The sequence below is a fragment of the Phyllostomus hastatus genome, unplaced genomic scaffold, assembly GCF_019186645.2.
Source record: "Phyllostomus hastatus isolate PE091 unplaced genomic scaffold, TTU_PhHast_1.1 phas_scaffold_585, whole genome shotgun sequence".
Classification (NCBI taxonomy): domain Eukaryota; kingdom Metazoa; phylum Chordata; class Mammalia; order Chiroptera; family Phyllostomidae; genus Phyllostomus; species Phyllostomus hastatus.
Window position 1 is genome coordinate 10,926,017 of NW_025334037.1, and position 17,180 is coordinate 10,943,196.

General features: G+C 41.2%; 1 protein-coding gene across 2 annotated transcripts in view; it reads left to right on the forward strand.

The window, feature by feature from the left end:
* The window catches only part of NELL1 (neural EGFL like 1), a 727,165-nt gene that overhangs the window by 532,692 nt on the left and 177,293 nt on the right, over positions 1-17,180 (forward strand). The window lies entirely within an intron of this gene.

Here is a 17,180-nt window from a genome sequence, read left to right on the forward strand (position 1 = left end):
TGTGTCCATTCTGAGAATTGGGATGTACAATGAACGCAACCCAAACCACAGGAAGTGACAGAGGAACAAGAGGGATTCCTACAACTAACTAACTAAATAAATAAATAAATAAATAAATAGTGTAACTGTTAATGGGGAATGGATGCCGAGCAGGCAAAACCAGGAATATTCACTACACACACTAAAATGCCTATTTCCACATTTACTCTTCCAAAATGCCTTGCTCCATTTTATTCACCTGAAAAACTCCTGCTTATACTCTGAAACCCTACTCACAAGCCATTCATGTGGATGATTTGGGAGTAACTTAACCTCTATATGTCCCTTTCCTTGTCCACAGCATGGGATGGAATAACAATGATCAAACGTTAAGCTAGTTGTGGAGGTTATTCGCCCGATTTGTGCCAAGCGCTCAGCACAGCCTTTGGTGAGAACAAATTGCTCCATGAATGTCACCCATGCTGCTGCTGCTGCTGACACTATAGTATCTGGGAGAGACAAGTGCTGTGAAGGAACACCAAGCAGGACAGAGGCCCGGAGAGTGGAGAGCAGCCCTAGTGCCATTTGGGAAGTCATCGGGTGCGGAAGAGATTTATGAGTGGGGGTCAAAAGGAAGGGATGCTGTGAGCCACACGAACAACTTGAAGAAGAACATTCTAGGCAAAGGGAACAACAAATGGAAAAGTCCTAAAGTGGGAGAGAATTGGCGTGTTTAAGAAATTGCGTCATAAGAAGATGTGAATCACAGATGCCATTCTGCTGAAGATACTCAATTTTAACTTTTAGCAGAATTATAGACATGCATAACATTAAGCACTGAGTCATTGTCATGAGCAAGAAATTCTATTCACTTCATTTCCCTTCTCAAATGTTTATAGCTGAGCCAAGCCCAGATTTTGCCTGACAGAGCTCTGGGAGCCAGAGTACTTACTGGGTGCTCACCCTGACCATGGTACAAGGAACCTCTAGGACAAGATGTGTCTGGAAGGAGTGCCCTTGTTTGACTTGAGATAACTGTCTCTTAAGAACTTGAAAGAGAGTGGGGGAAAAGGTCTTCAGCCCAGTCAGGTAGAGACAACAGCGATGTGGCTGAGCAAGGAGTGTCAGAATGACCCTGTAGGACTGGGAATGCAGAAGTGGGCGAAGTATTGCCGTGCAACATGGGTTGACATGTCTTCTGGAATGTGTATTTTTTCTTGTGTAGAATTAGGTCTTTTTTATTAGATTGAATCATTTAGACAACATTAGGAGGGGGAAATGTGATCAAACTATTTCCCAAAGCTTGTCTCTATTTCTTCATTACGATGAAACATTGAATATGAGGTGAATTACAAAGTAGGACAGAACATGTTGGAGCGATGAATGTCCTTTGTTATTTGCGTCCCTTTCATGCAGTCATTAAACACATGGCGTCCGTTTGCCTAACATGTACCAGGCCCTGTTCCAGGTACTGGGAGAAATACAGAGATGAGGATTGCAGGGTTCTTGCTCATTTGTAGGCTTGATTAGCAGTAAATTATATGTAACCCAGTCATTTCAACAACATGTGACTGGGCACTCCACCATTTGAGAGCTATGTAAATTTAAGAAGATATTTGTCCTCTTGAAGCCTCTGCGTCCTTATTTATAAAGTTGAAATAATAATGGAACCTATCTTACAATGGAATAATGGAATCAATCTATTTTGGGGTAGGATTAAAAGAAAGTAATGGTGTTAATTGCTTGCTGCACTATCTGGATATAGTAAACATGCAGTGATTTTTCTAAAGCCTGTGATTACAGCAAAGGTTTGTAGTAATAAGGAAGAAATATCTTATTTTCCCTGGGCCTGGGAAAATCCCTATAGAAAGGATGGCATTTGAACTAGGTCTTGAAGGATAAATTGGTAAGTAAAGAAGAGCATTACAGGGTGGAGAATTTTGTGAAATACTATGAAGTGTTCTAGGGGAGATATTTATGGTCGAATTAGGTAAACCATGTTGAGAAACATTGAGAGAAATTTATAGAAAGTCTTTGTGACTTTTTGTGGCATGCCAAGGAAGACTTATGTAGATGGGGATGAAGCACCTTTGCAGGACTTCAGGCAAAGGAGTAAGGTGTTTGGAAATGATAAGTGTCTGTACAAGTAGCAATGAGTTGGAGAAGAGAGGACAAAATGACTTTTGGTGATTGTGTGTGAGTGTGGAATTATGGAGGATTCTGTATTAAATGTACAACTCTTAGGTGAATGTTGAGAGAACACGATGAATTATTTTTGCTCTGAAAGCAGGAGGTGTACATGTGGTGGTTTAGATGACTCTATGAGATGAAATTTACCCCTCGTCAGTGATGCTATTTCATAGGAGCTGGCAGCGTTAACATGCCTGAGAATAGTCAACCTGTTCATGGCAGGTATAGTTGTCGGGAAATGTAATTCACCAGCACCTGCCTGAGTCTATTTGGCGAGTGCAGGAAGCATTTACCTTAGTTTTATCAGCATGAAAAGCTGTTCAGGAAATGCATTGCATTAAGAAAAGATTTTACTAAAACCCCAGCAAGTGGTTTTAGAGTTTCACAGTGTTCTGTTTATTTTTTTGTTGTGGTTGTTTTTATGTCTTCAATGCCTTGTCTTACTCTGAAATGCCTTTCTTTGGGGCGAAAAAAACCCCCACAGAAGTCAGTCTATTGCATTTGCTTAGTAAAATGTTACTCTTTTTATTTAGCAGTGAACCAAACATACATATTGATTTTGACCATTTAAATTTTGAAATGTATATGTAGGATTGTCTTTGGTGATAGAGGTACCTTTTTGTGGTTGCTACTTGTGTAATGAAACAGTGTAGGTTTCAGTATATTATTATATTACAGTTTAACATGATTTTCTATTGTAATGAACATCAGTTTGAGATCCTAGGTTGGTCAATGTATTGCCAGGATTGTTCTGACCATTAGTAATCCCAGTGACATGAAGAAAATGAACATAGATTGATTTGGCCTCTCATTATATATTTCACATTCTGCTGGGTTATAATCATTACCATTTACTATGCAGCTCTGGAAATAAGTAAAGACTTAGTCCTTTCACCAGCTGTCATGTCACAGCCAGCAGGTTTTATAAATCTGGTAGATGGTGGGGACAGGTCTGCAGTCATGCCCAGGAGGTCACTACTCTGAGCTCAGGTGTCCCCTAGTCTGAGAGATCATATCCCCCATTCTCCCCTCTCGTCTTGCACTCTCCTCATCTTCATGCTAAGAGCTATCATCCGTCCTCATCTCCCTGCTTCTGACCTTTGCCCAGGCTTCTGCTGCTGTAGGTTGACCTCTGCCTCTTACTTCCCTTCTTTCCTGTCTACTCTTCTCGAGTTCTCAGCTTTTATATCAAGTGGTCACCAAATCCCTTTATTCCTAATTTCCTAACACAGTCAAAGCACATTTTGGATAATAATTCCATTGCCTTATCCTGGCAACCAAGGTGTTTCCTCTTGCGCTCACGGCTTGGACACTGATCCTGTACACCAGCAAGTTCGTGGCTGTGGTATCACTGGGGCCGGCGCCATTCTGGATGTTAGAGGTTCCTGATTCCACTCTTGAAAACCGCAAATAGGAAATGGTAGCTCCATGAATAGTTAATGAAAAAAGAAGGAAATAATGTGACTATTGAAATAGACTTTATGTAAAAGCTTAAAACCACTAATGTTGAACAAAAGCCCTTGTTCTTATGGTAAAGAATTCTTCTTCCCATTGCCCAATGCATATATAATTTCACTTATACTCTATTTTCTGTTGTGTTGGAGAACAAAATAAAAACTAAAGCATCTGTAAAAGGCCAATGTTTGATGCAAACACCCAAGTGGCTTTTCTCATGATAAAAGGAATCTTAAACTACCTGGTGAGAGTTAGTTAAATCTTTTGCTGGTTTAACAAGTGTACTTTATGGTCTGTAATTAATTTATTCAATAGGGAGTTATTGATTGTGTACTAGGTGCCGGGGGCTGTGTATAGAACTGAGGGCAGACTGCAGAAAGATGCGGTCTATGTGCTTGAGAAGTTTGAATCCGTTAGGTCAAACAGATCAGCGAGAAGGCAGTTAGAGGACAGTGCAGTACAAGCACTAGATTGACATGTGCCAAAGGAGTGTAGACCCAAGAGACATCGACACCCACAGAGGATTTTTATCAGTTTCTTTGAGCCAAAACTGATGACAGTTGCCGGGAATTGAGACCTCAAATGTTTTCAAGAATAACAATTTTGCAGTTTCTTTTATGCATTTGGAATGATGGCGAGAGAAATGAAGGCAGGGATTGGATTACAGGATGATTAAGATTTGGTGCTCTCAAGGGAGGTTATGCCTTCAAAATGCATTATTTCTGGAATTTCAAATGTGTATTAACCTACAGCACAAGAACAATGGACAAAGCTTGCTTTAAAATCTTTCATTAAAGAAGTTATAGGTCTGGGGTGTGATCCGCACTAGGACCTTCCAAGTTAGAAATTTATGATTTTTTACGCTACCCCTTTTTCACCCACAGGAGGAATAAAATACAGGAACTGTAGTGGTCCCCTACAAGATATATCCCAGTCCTAATGCCCAGTACCTGTGAATGTGACCTTATTTGGAGTAGGGTCTTCGAGGGTCTAGTCAAGGATGTTGCAGTGATATCAACCTGGATTTGCCAAGGGACCTAAATCCAATGACGGTGTCATTAAGAAAGAAATGACAGGGAGATTTGACCCAGAGGCACACAGGAAAAGTGATTAGAAGGGTGAAAGCAGAGACTGGATTTAGGGAGCTGCTATCCTCAGAAGCACAAGCATTGTGGGCAGCCACTTGAAGCCCAGGGCAGGGTGGGGGGCATGGAATGCTTCTCCCTCAGAGCCTCTGGAAGGAGCCAGCCCTGCCAACAACTCAATTTCAGACCATGAGAGAATAGTTTTGTCTGTTTTAAGTCACCAAATCTGTGGTAATTTGCTGTGGCAGCCATCAGAAATCAAGACAGGCCTTTAATGTAGACCTGAGGCCTGGGGTGGGACAGGGTCATGCATCATAAAATGCTTCCCAGTTCAGGAGACATTTTAGCTGAGGTCTGGAGGCCAAGAAGTTACCCAATTTACCAGCAGGGGGAAAAGAATGACAGGCAGAGAACACACTTGTAGATGTAGCCCATGTTATTGCCAGCAGAAATTTAAAAGCCTCCTTAGTTCCTAATTCTGCAGAAGGCAAGTGACATGCTGCTTACCCAGTATGTTTCCTCCTGCCAAAGATCTCGCCTCTGCCCTGCAGTCTTCCTGGTCCACAGAGCCTTTGACATGCGTCCCCTCTCCACTTCTAGAGCATTGGCTGAGGGGGCGTTCTCATTAGAATTCTTGTAATAGCTTTCTAACTGGTCTGCTTTTATGACTGCCTGTCCCATCCCATGCTGTACTTTCTGCCACACACGACAGCCAGGAAGGTCCAGTTAAAAGCTAAGGGATTTTAGGCCCTGGCTGGCGTAGCTTAGTGGATTGAGCTCGGGCTGTGAACCAAAGCATTGCAGGTTCGATTCCCAGTCAGGGCACATGCCTGGGTTGCAGGCCATAACCCCCAGCAACTGCACATTGATGTTTCTCTCTCTCTCTTTCTCCCTCCCTTCCCTCTCTAAAAATAAATAAATAAAATCTTAAAAAAAAAAAGCTAAGGGATTTTATATCACTCTTTGGCACAAAAGATTCCAGTGGTTCTTAATTTTTTTTCAGAGAAAGAAACAAAAGGTCCTTAAGACACTGGGAGAACTGAGCCTCCACGAGCAGCTTTCTGTTGCCATCGGCCATGTCTCAGCTCCTCACCTGACCTCCTTGTAGTTCCTGGATACACTAGGAATGGTCCCCTGTTCTCTTTGCCCAGAGCACTCACTCATTACCCCACCATCTGTCTGGTCTGCTCTCTGTCATCATTTTTGTTTCTGTTCAAATGTCAGTTTTTTAGTCCTTCCAAGGACTACCCTAAGGAAGTAGTAACTGCTCTTCGAGCCCTTCTTATCTCCTTACCCTGCTTTAGTTTTCCCCACAGCACTTACTGTTATCTGGATTTTCTGTATTTTTATTGTTTGTTTTCCATCCACTAAAAGATAAGCTTCATAAGATCAAGGACATGATATGTTCTGATAATTGTTCTATGTTAACTGCCTAGCAGAGTACATGATGCATTGCAGAATTTCATTCAATAGTTTTTGATATGTTAACTGCCTAGGAGAGTACTTGGTACACAGTAGAATTTCGGTTGATAGTTCAATGGATGAGCAATTCTTAGATTTTTATTAACTGAGAACTTTATAAAGAAATGAAAACATTTGATGAGAATTGCTGCACCCATGCTTTATTATAATACTAAGTAAATTTTCACTGTAGTATTTTAGAACCTAGATTTCTAAGGCCTTTAGTGGGTTTGATATTAATCCCACAGTGCTTCTCACTAAAATAATAAACAAATGAGCAAACAAAAAATTGAAGATGGTCCTTAATCAATGTGTCTTTAATAGTAGATTTGATCCATTTTGGGTCCTGTTCAGTGATGTTCTACTTCCTCATAGTATAGTTTTTATTGCAAAGTATTTTTTTCTTACTTGAGTTTTCTTCTTCTTACTCTTATACAAGGAAAGAATAGAGTCCTTAAGGCCAAATGTTATTAAATGATTTCTATGGGAGGCTTTAAAAAAAAAAGATTTTACTTATTTTTAGAGAAGGGGAAGGGAGGGAGAAAGAGAGGGAGAGAAATATCAATGTGTGGTTGACTCTCACACGCCCCCTAATGGGGACCTGGCCTACAACCCAGGCATGTGCCCTGACTGGGAATCGAACTAGTGACCCTTTGGTTTGCAGGCTGCCACTCAATCCACTGAGCCACACCAGACAGGGCTCTATGGGTGGCTTTGCTCCTCTCATGTGTACTCTGAAAACCCTGGCTGAGACTGTGAAATGCCCTGTCTTTCTGTCCCTTTATCCTGGATACTCTTAAGCTGTATTTTCTTATTTGAACCATACTACTCTGATCAGATCCAGCATTCTCTGCACACTGTGTGTATGGGGAACAGATTTTAAAGTTCTCTCCATGAAAAGATTCCCTGCCAGCTGAGAGTCTGAGTTGGGAACATTTCTCTAGCTGGGAGGAAAGGTGGATGTCGTGAAGTCTCCTTAATAGCACCCTCAGGAAGTGGTCAGCCAGGCCATCTTGCTTAATCCCATCAAGGCCAGTTTCATGTGGGCTAAAAGGATGGGCAGAAGAGCAACCAATGGATATTTGGAGAACTGTGCCTGATGGGATAAGGCTGCTGGTGAACAGTGGCAAGAGATAGTTCTGGAGAGGGAGGCAATATGTCAAGCTCTGTGCTTTTTGCTTTCATATTTGTCCTATTATTTAGCTTCCATTGCAACTTGAAGAAGAACTCTTCAGGTCTTTACTTCACGAGTGGGCAAACTGAGGCTCAGAAAAGGTGAGTAACTTCCTGAAGGTCACAGCCAGTGATTTAATCCAGGTTTCTCTGATGCCAGGGACTGTGTTCTTTTACCTCTACCATGCTGCCTGTACATTAGAAGTACGTTTTGAGGGACTCGAGCCTAGATATTTCAAAAATAACATTAGCTTAAAAATGAAGGCAGCTCATGTGATAGATGAGATAGAGCTAAATATCCGGAAGGACGAGTAACTGGGCCGTGGTGAAGGATCAAGGCCCAGTGGGCACAGGCAGCGTGAGAGCAGCCATTAATCAGACATGCTCGCTTACGAGGACCCTGAGTTCTGACTTTGAAGGCAGCCAAAGAAAGGTCAAATATATGTTTTTGACTCCTCTAGCAAGCAGGGCTCTTTGGAATTCTTTGTATTCTACAACATGATAATTAATAATTCTAATTCTGAATTCCTTGGCTCACACCTTCAAGCATGGCATTAAAAAATAATACATCTTCAGAAAAATACAAATGACAGCCTGATAATCCCATAAGTGAGGGTTTCTTTACATTTAGTTCTGCACATCAGTGTATTTTTCCCCAAATGGGTTCCCCCACCATGTGGATAATGTAAGTATATAATGAATAATAATAATAATAATAAATAGTGTCAATAATACTTAATATCTTTTGAGTGCACCTGGATCTAGTGCTCAGCCTACAGTAACCTGAATTTCTCATTAAAACCATATAAAGAAGGTGGTGTTTTTACTTCCTATTCTGTCATGGGAAAAGTAAGGTTTCCAGATGTTTCCAGATCAGCTCCAGGTTACACAGTTAGAAAAAGGCAAGTCTGAGGTTTGCACCCAGGTTGCCCATGTGCCAGGGTCTGTCATCTGGCAGTCTGGGTGTCGGTCTGCTTCAGGTATTGAAATGGTGGGGGGCAGTGTTGTTGGTAAGAATGAGTGCTGGTAAGGTCATTCTTTTTCCCCTCTATTCTCTTTCTCCTTTCGTCTCTTGCTCACTCCTTATTTCTACCTTCTCTCCTCTCTTCCTCACTTTTTAAAAACTTCCAGTTTTCTCCCCTTGGGTAAAGTTGACCTTGTTTATCAGGTGACTGATGCTATATCAGAATCTCAGAGCCTGAAATTCTCAGTCTCTGCTCTGTACTTCATTTCTCTTGGGCATGTCACTTAACATCCCTCCTGTGGTACCCCCATTCATTAAAAAATGAAGGTATATTACAGATGACCTTTAAATATTCTTGGGAAGCATTTTTTAAACAAAAGCACAACATGCATTACAAGTCTGAGAAATTGCTCACGTTTCAAAATGGAGGTGGGACACAGAGAAGCCCTCCCCGGAGGTCTGGTCCACTCAGTGTTACCTAGCTACCATCCCTGAGGCTTGCAGGCATAACTCACTCAAGATTTAGCATCTAATTCCATGTGGTTATACAAAATGGTGGAATGCTTTTCCCTGGGGGGATTTGCTGAAATTTATTTCTTAAAAGTCTCTAGACTGTGACTTTCATGGGTAATATATATATGTCGGTTCCAATGTGGCAGTGCAGCAGGGAACCTCTGACCGGCTGCCCCCGGGCTCTCTCCTCAACCGCTCTGCACAGACAGCACTTCCAGGCTCCCCTCCTTAGCACTTCTGTAATTGCTGAACACCAGGTTGAGTTGCTTTTGGAGATTCTGTGGCAAGGATATCATTTGACCGTTGCCTTAGCATCTACGTCATAGGGGCTCCTGACCTGAATTCCTGAGTTTTGCTTTTTGAAGTTTGAGCACCATCTCTCTGTCTGTTCTTCTTCTTTGGTTTTTGTCTTAATCCCTCATCATTTTCTTTGCAATCAATCCCAGTGCTCAACAAGCTCTCAAACTCTGCCATCGATTGGTACACCAGTTAGGGAAGGCGACTGTGAAGAAGTTTGATATTTGATAAGAAAATGCTGCACTCTGTGAATTAAGCTAGAGAGAAAGAGGCTGACAGATTCAAGAAGAACTAACCTTACTGGGAATACACTAGGCTGAGCATCAGGCCTAGTACTTTGAATGTACTATCCTATTTAATCCTGCTAATACCTGTATGGCAAATATACTCTTGTTGACCTAATTACACAGACAGGGAATTTAGTACTCAAGGAGATGAAGCCAATTTCCAAGTTTACTCATTGTGGTAGTCATTTGGCAATACATAAATGTATCAAGTCAACATGCTGTACACCTTTAGCTTACACAATATTATGTGTCAATTCTGTCTGAACAAAGCTGGGAAAAATCATCCAGATACTAAGGGCTACAACCATGGCTGGAACCTAGGTCTCCATTATCAGAATCATGCTCTTAACTGCTCCCATAGTTCTGTGAGGAAGAATGATCTAGGCACCAGTTTATTTGGATAATGTATCAGTGATTTATCACCCCCAAGGTACACAGTGTCAAGGCTGGATATTCCTCACTTCAAGCTGTTAGCAATTTCCTATTGAATTGCTCTTTCTTTTATATGATTCTTCCATTTATAAACTGCAGAGCTTTCAACCTCATAAACACTGACTCATGTTCAACATTTTAACTCTGACTTCCTCGGAAAAAGCCCCCACTCCTATTCTGGATGATACTGAAATCGTGGAAAAATAAGACAGTACTGGGAGTCCTAAGTCCTTCGTAAGGCCAGTGGGTGCGCGGTGAGAAGGGCAGAGCAGAGTGGCTCTTCTGTGAAATGGCCCAAGGCCTGGGTTTGTGAAGCACCAGCGACCGTGACTGCACCCCTCTCCTCCCAGCTTGTCTTCCGGAGAGCTGAGGCCACTTCCCTTCCACCCAGGAGTGCCCCATGCCTCTGCACGTCACACACGTGGTTCCTGCCCCACGGCTCCAACATCCTTGGCCCCAACCTGCCTGGTTATTATGTTTTGATTCAGCTCAGATCTTAGCCTTTCTGGGGAGCTGTTCTTGACCTTCCAGGCAGCAACAGTCCTTTCCTTCTCACTACCTTCTCTTGACCTTGCACCAGCAGTATTGGTAGGATCTGAAAGGCACTAAGTGATCTGCACATGCCACTGCTCTGGGCCTGGGTTGGCACTTGCTGTGACCTCTGCCTGGAACAGGCTTCTCTGTGATGCCTGCATGACTCGCTCATTCTCCTCTTTCACTTTTTACTCAGACGCCACCTTCCCCGTGAGGCCGTTTGTGATCACCCTGTCTAACTACCACCTTTCCCCCTGGCACGGGCCCTGTCATCCTGCTCTGCTCTATTCTTTATCACAAAGCTCAATTTTGTTATTTCCTATCTTCCCCATAGAATATTTTCAGCTGTCTTAAATGAGTGCTGGCTCTCAGAGTAATCCCGGTTACAGAGGCTGCTCAGTAGCTATTTGCTGAATGACTGTATGAAGGACTGTCTTTTTTCAGCTTTTGCACTGTTGGAGTTTCAGTCTGGACGGTTCTCTGCTGTGGGGCTGTCCCATGCATGTAGGATGTTTAGCAGTGCCCTTGGTCTCCACTCACCAGGAGAGCCACCAGCAGCAGCACTCTCATGGCCACGACAACTACAAATGACCCAGGCATTGCCCAGTGTCCCCTGAGGAAGAATCATCTTTAGGGAGAACCACACTTTTAGTCTCTCAGATCAAGGAGAGCAGGGATTGTATCTTATTAGAGTATGTAATGTCTAGTACATAGTAGATGCTTAATAACTTTTTTAAGCTGATTGATCTAACTTGATAACTTCATGTCAGATATTTTCTCAGATTTAATGATGTAGTTTTATAGATGGGGCCGTCTTATCAAGCTTTTTATTTTCTCCATATGATTAATTTACTTTGTCAACAAATATGAGTTTAATACCACCACCATTTAAGATGATGTAGAGGAATGGAGAGTTTGCAAAAAAACCTTAACCCTGGTCCTTGAAAATCTCACAGAGAAGCCCATGTCCAGGCTAAAAATGCCCGTGCCACTCCCATCGAGTTCATTCTCCATAATGGAGACTGTCTCTACAGGCCTATGTAGATTGTCAGTATTCCAACTTTTCAGGCTGCATGGTTTCTGTTGCAACTACACCCATAGAAAATGGGCCTTTCAGAGCTTTTCTTGTCAGCCTTTTTGAGCTAATAACAACATTTCAGTTTGAAGATGTCAAGACTCATTCGCAGTGACTCTGACCCCATCCTATCATGGAATGGTATGGACTAGAAGAACATGGCAATTACCAAGAATGTGTGAAACAAGGTCACAGTTTAAACTGCAGATTTAGTGGGCTGGGAAAACAAGTCATTGGATCACAGTTTCATTCTACAAATGATATTCAGTACAATGCAGTACAATGCAGTACAACACAATAGAAGTCAATACAATGGAAAATATCAGAATGCATCACACATACTGAGAGTAAATATTGTATTTCTGGATGTCTATGTGTGTGTGTGAGGGTTTTCTGATTTAAAACTTATTATTATTCAGTGCAGTAAAAAGGATCAGCAAAGCACTGCCTTCAACTAACTAGAATAATGGACAGGACAAAAGAAGAGTCTATACGCTGATATCTAGGCATTACGCTATTGTGTCTTAAGATAAAATACAAATCTGGAAAGTGGATGGAGATGGGAAGATGGAGATGGTAGTTGACAGATTCTGAACTTCTGCTTCCCTGCTTCAGGTTCACTGCACTCTCTTCTAACCATCACTCCGTAGCCTTGATGTGAGTTTTAAACACCTGGTCATTTTCTTCCTGTATCCAGTGCCATTCCACAGGACAAAACCTTGACCTGAGCTGTCCCTTCTCCTGTGCTTCCCTGAAATCCTATCTGTTCTTCCAGGCCTAACTCAAATGCCAGTATTGGTGCAACACTTTGCCTCCACCCACCAGACACAGTTAATCACGTCCTCCATGTATTCTCAGCACTTCGTTCGTACTGCTACAATAGTAGTTACCACATTTTATTATGCTTGGTTTTGTACATGCCACCCTCTGCTACTCAGCTGTGAGCTTCTTAGGGATGGGGCCCATTTTTTGTCTAGTTGTAGACTTCTGAGCAACTGGTATGTTATCTGCACGTGGTAGGTGGCCAAGCCCTAAATGGAGATGACTTAGTGATGTGGTCAAGGCTCTGAGTTTGCAACCCAGGATGCCACTTAGTGGAGAGACCTTAGATGTCTTATTTAATTCCTCTAAGCCAGCTTTCTCTTCTGCCAATGGGGACAACATGACAAATGCACAGTTACTGTAAAGATGAGATGGAATATTGTCTTTGATAAGCAGAATTACCATTGTACTGTTATTTTTTATTATTGCTATTATTAAAAGGAGAGCAGAAATGGCTACCAGAGCCACGGATACCTCCAGTTATAGTAAGCGATAGGGGTCAAAGGTGATTTGGAGGCCAATGATTAAATATTAAATTATGTAGTATACTCGGAGTTTAAGACCAGAATAATGACATGAAAAGTGACAGTTGCAGACATCTGGATGTTAGGTTTTCTATACCAGTCTAACCATCTGGATGCTTTTCACTCTCCCCCTGTTTCTCTATATTTTAAACTCATTTTTGAGGGGAGAGCTTGAGAGAGGTAGGCATGGAAAAAAGAGATTAAAATAACATTGTTCTGTTCCTGGAGGTACCCAATAGACTTCATTGTGTAAAGTTGGAACAGAGTTTCTCAACCTTGACACTGTTGACATTTGAGCCAGGTAATTCTTTGTTATTCAGAGCCATCCCTGCATTGTAAGATGTCCAGCAACATGCCTGTGCTCTGGCCACCAAATGCCAGTAACACCTTGACCCCACACGCCTTCTTGTGACAACCGAGATATTTGAGACAGCCTTCGGTAAATATGTTCTGAACAAGGTGAGGGATAAAACAAAAAGCAAACATGGAGGCGATGATGTAACTGTTATTATCAACAGAGCTGGGTTGGAAAATGTAAGTTTACATCTGTAAGCCAAGGGAGTCTGCTAAGAATGAACACAGAATAAGCACCAGGTCCAGGGAGGAATGTGTCATCAGGGAGGCAAGGAAAATAGATACATCCAAAGGCAGCTCACTCACAAGAAAGAAATGAAGTGAGCATGGCGTTTCGCTAACCATGACCAAATTTTAAATATTCTCTCCCCCTTTTGAATTTTCGGTGCACATAGTTAAATGAATTATAACTTTTGGTTCGTGACACCCTGTAACCATCCATGATGATGAGCTTTTATTTATTTAGACACCTTGATAGTTATTTTGACAATGTAGTTTATGCCTGATAGCTCAGCATCCAAACAGGAAATGTTACCATTACCTATTTCTAATCAGATGGCTCTTTCCTGCCTATTCTCCTACTTCCCCCCCCACCTCCCCAAGACACATCAAACTGATGCCTATTTTTCCCAAGTTATCAACAGAAAAATTTCTTCTACCTCTCCAGAGGCAAAATGAACAAAGCTAGCAAAGAGAGATCAGAAATGATCTCAAGGAAAATGCGTCCTCAAAGAAAATAGTATGGAAGAAAAGGATTTCCTTCTAACAGATTGTGCTGAAACTTGTGTTTCCTTATTTTATCAGGATACAGGGTGTCCCTTGGAACTAAAAGCATGCCAGTGAAACTTTGAGAGGGTCTTGCAAAGTGTTTAGAATTTGAAGGGCTATTACTTCTTATTAGTATAAAAGTACTTTTTGTCAAGTTGAACAGATGATGGTGATACTGGGCACGGGCCAACCCACCTTCTCATTTAGTTCCCCTTCACTTCCAAGCCTCATTTCACATGCTGAGACATTTTGACTCTAAAAAAGTATTATTTCTGTGAATTAACCCTCCCTTAATTTTGGGTTTTGTAGTTTTATTTTTTTACACAATGGAAAGAGCCCTTTCAAAAATAGAAATTGTACCATTTTGAGTTGACCCAACCCATATGGCACTCTAAAGACAGATTCAGGCTGGTGATGTCATTTATATCTTTAATCTGTTCAGGCCATTCTTTGGAATCCAGAAAGCAAAGCGGTGAACAAAGGAGCAACATACTGGTGATGCCTGAGTCGTTCTGAGTCCGCAAAGGTGTTGTGATGCCAAGTTTCATTGCAAACCACATCGATACTACCGAGATCATCAAGTCCAGGAAGGAGTGAGAATGAGCCCCCACTAAAGAATGCACTCCATAGCGCAGGGCTCTTGGCTGTGTAATTCACTGCTGCACCTCCAGACTCTAGAAACAGAAACCGGTGCACGGCAGTTTTGTTATTCTGAAAAGCAGAGTCCTGGTGATAAATAATGACAATCACGGGTAGTCTTGCGGCACATTCCACTGGCAGTGCCCGATGCTGGGTCATTTATGTTGGTCATTGAATTTAATTTGCCCAGCCTGAGTGTTTTAATTATTATCATTACTGTTTTGGTCTTGAAAAAACTTAGATCCGGAGGGGTGACATAATTTGCTGCAGGTCACACAGCTAATAAATATAGAGACAGGATTTGGACCATGTGGCTTCTACCACCCATCTTCTCATAAGCTAGAGAGAAATGTAGTGGAGACTTGGTGCCTTGGTGTGGTTATGCTATCGGCCAAGTAATGCTGTGCAAATTATAGGTCCTCAAAATATCAGAGTCCTCTTTTGAAGTGCTGGGTTCATTGTTGATCAAGAAGAGCCTATCCAGATATAAATAATCTATCTACAATCTTTAGACTAGGATACAACAGTATACTTTGATGTTTTATGAGGTATTTAAAGGCAACTTGATTTCCCCGTAGTAGCTTAAGTTTTGAATGACATACTGCTTTTTTGTTTTTGTGGGTTTTTTTGAAGTTACTGTGTCATTTTATGTAAGGTTCATGTAGGAAATGAATTTCTACTTTATACTAGATCAGTTCCATTTGAAATAATATATGCTTAGATTGGGTAAAATGTGACTAGACTCAGACAATTGTGGAGATTAGATTTTAAGTGCATGAACTTGAATAGGTCCCTACCTGCCTTCTTTAATGCTATTTGCACAATTTGGACATTTTTTTCTTTAAACTTCTAGTCAGCTCCCATAGCCCTAAGGAATTATTCAAAAATGGGAGAAACCTGCCTATGTGAATATCACATTGCAGATAAAACTGCACTGTAATGTATAAAGAGTAAGTAAGGCTTTGAATCTGGACTCTGCTACTTACTACCCATGTAGCCTTAAATTGGCCACTTGATTTCTGAATCCCAGTTTCATCATTTTTGTAATGGAAACAATAGCACCTGTCTGGTAGTTCCATGACAAGGGCTATTACTACTCTTACTGGAAACCAAGTTATCATAGATTGATCACAAGGTCATAGAAACCCATCTTGGTGAAACTGGACATCATATGGGATGGGTTTATTGTCTGGGTATTAGGTTGACAGTTTGTTTCTGGTCCATGATGCACAGTCATAATGGTATTGCTATCATTATAATCAGTTTTATTGAACATAATACATCTATAACACTGCACCACACTATTTAAGTCCCTGACAATTGCAAACTCCTTTCATGCTAGCACCCATTTATAGCACCCCATTTATTAAGTACATTCTTAGAGTATCGCGAACATTATGGGCATCGTTCTTTTCTTAGGATATCACAAGCATCTCATGCTCTCTTCAGAAACCTGGTACTATCATTTCTGTTCCAGGGCTGAGTACATCGAGAGCACACATGTGTTAGGAAACAGCCCTGAGTCTCCTCCCAGGTCTACAGATTGCTGTGTGTGTTGTGCATGTGTGCACACACAGAGGTCTGGATCAAGCGTGTTTTGACTAGACTACTAAAACACCCCAGCTGGACTTCCTGCTCCCAGACCCTGTCTTCTTCCGTTGCCACTTAAAACTTTCCTTAAAGCTTTCCATCTGTCATTTTTCATGTGCAGAAACACTTTACTGTTTTCTGTTTTCTTATTAACTTTGAAATATCAATCACCAGAGCCAACAAGGTGTGATTTTTGGGATAAGAGATTTCATATATATATTTAGGTTTTTATGTTAAACATACCTTGACCACATATGTGTGTGTTTATATATGTGTATATCTGTGTGTATTGAACATATATACATATGTGTATGTATATATATGTATATATATGTTCAAGGTAGTTAAATGTTGGAAAGAGAAAATGGTATTCAAATACCACTGGCAGGAGCAAAAGGAACTCACAATTAATTGCTAAGCTACAAAATGTTAAATTGTACAGTGGATATTCAGTGATGTGGAAAATGATAATATTGTGAGAATTTCTGTGTACCTGAACTAGCATTCAACTACCTAAAGATGTTCAGTGACTTGTTGAAGTTAGACCCATATTATTTATGTGATGATGGCAAAATACAATCATACCATTTTTCCAGGCTGACATTTTCTAACTGCAATTACAAATAAAATAATTTTATCACTTAGCTCTCTTGTGAATAAAAGGAACTGTGGATTAACAAATTGCACTCATCTTCATTGGTGAGAAATGTTGCAGCATTAGTACACGGAATTATTGGTTATCCAACAAGGTTGCATAGTAAATTATTCTGAATGAAAATGTGGCAGCATTGTTAAAGGAAGAGTTTTTCTGTCAGAACAACCTGCAGAATATAAGGTAATATGGTGAATATTTTTTGAGCATCTACTCTGCACTCAGATATTAAGGCTGTGGTACAATGCAGAGCTCAAAGAAACAGGGTACTTGTCCTTACGAGCCCTGTAATTCCAACAGGTGAGACAGGACATGACAAGCAATTATAAACACATAAACAATTATACTTAATACTGCAAAAAAGAGGTGCACAGAGCTTATGTGGT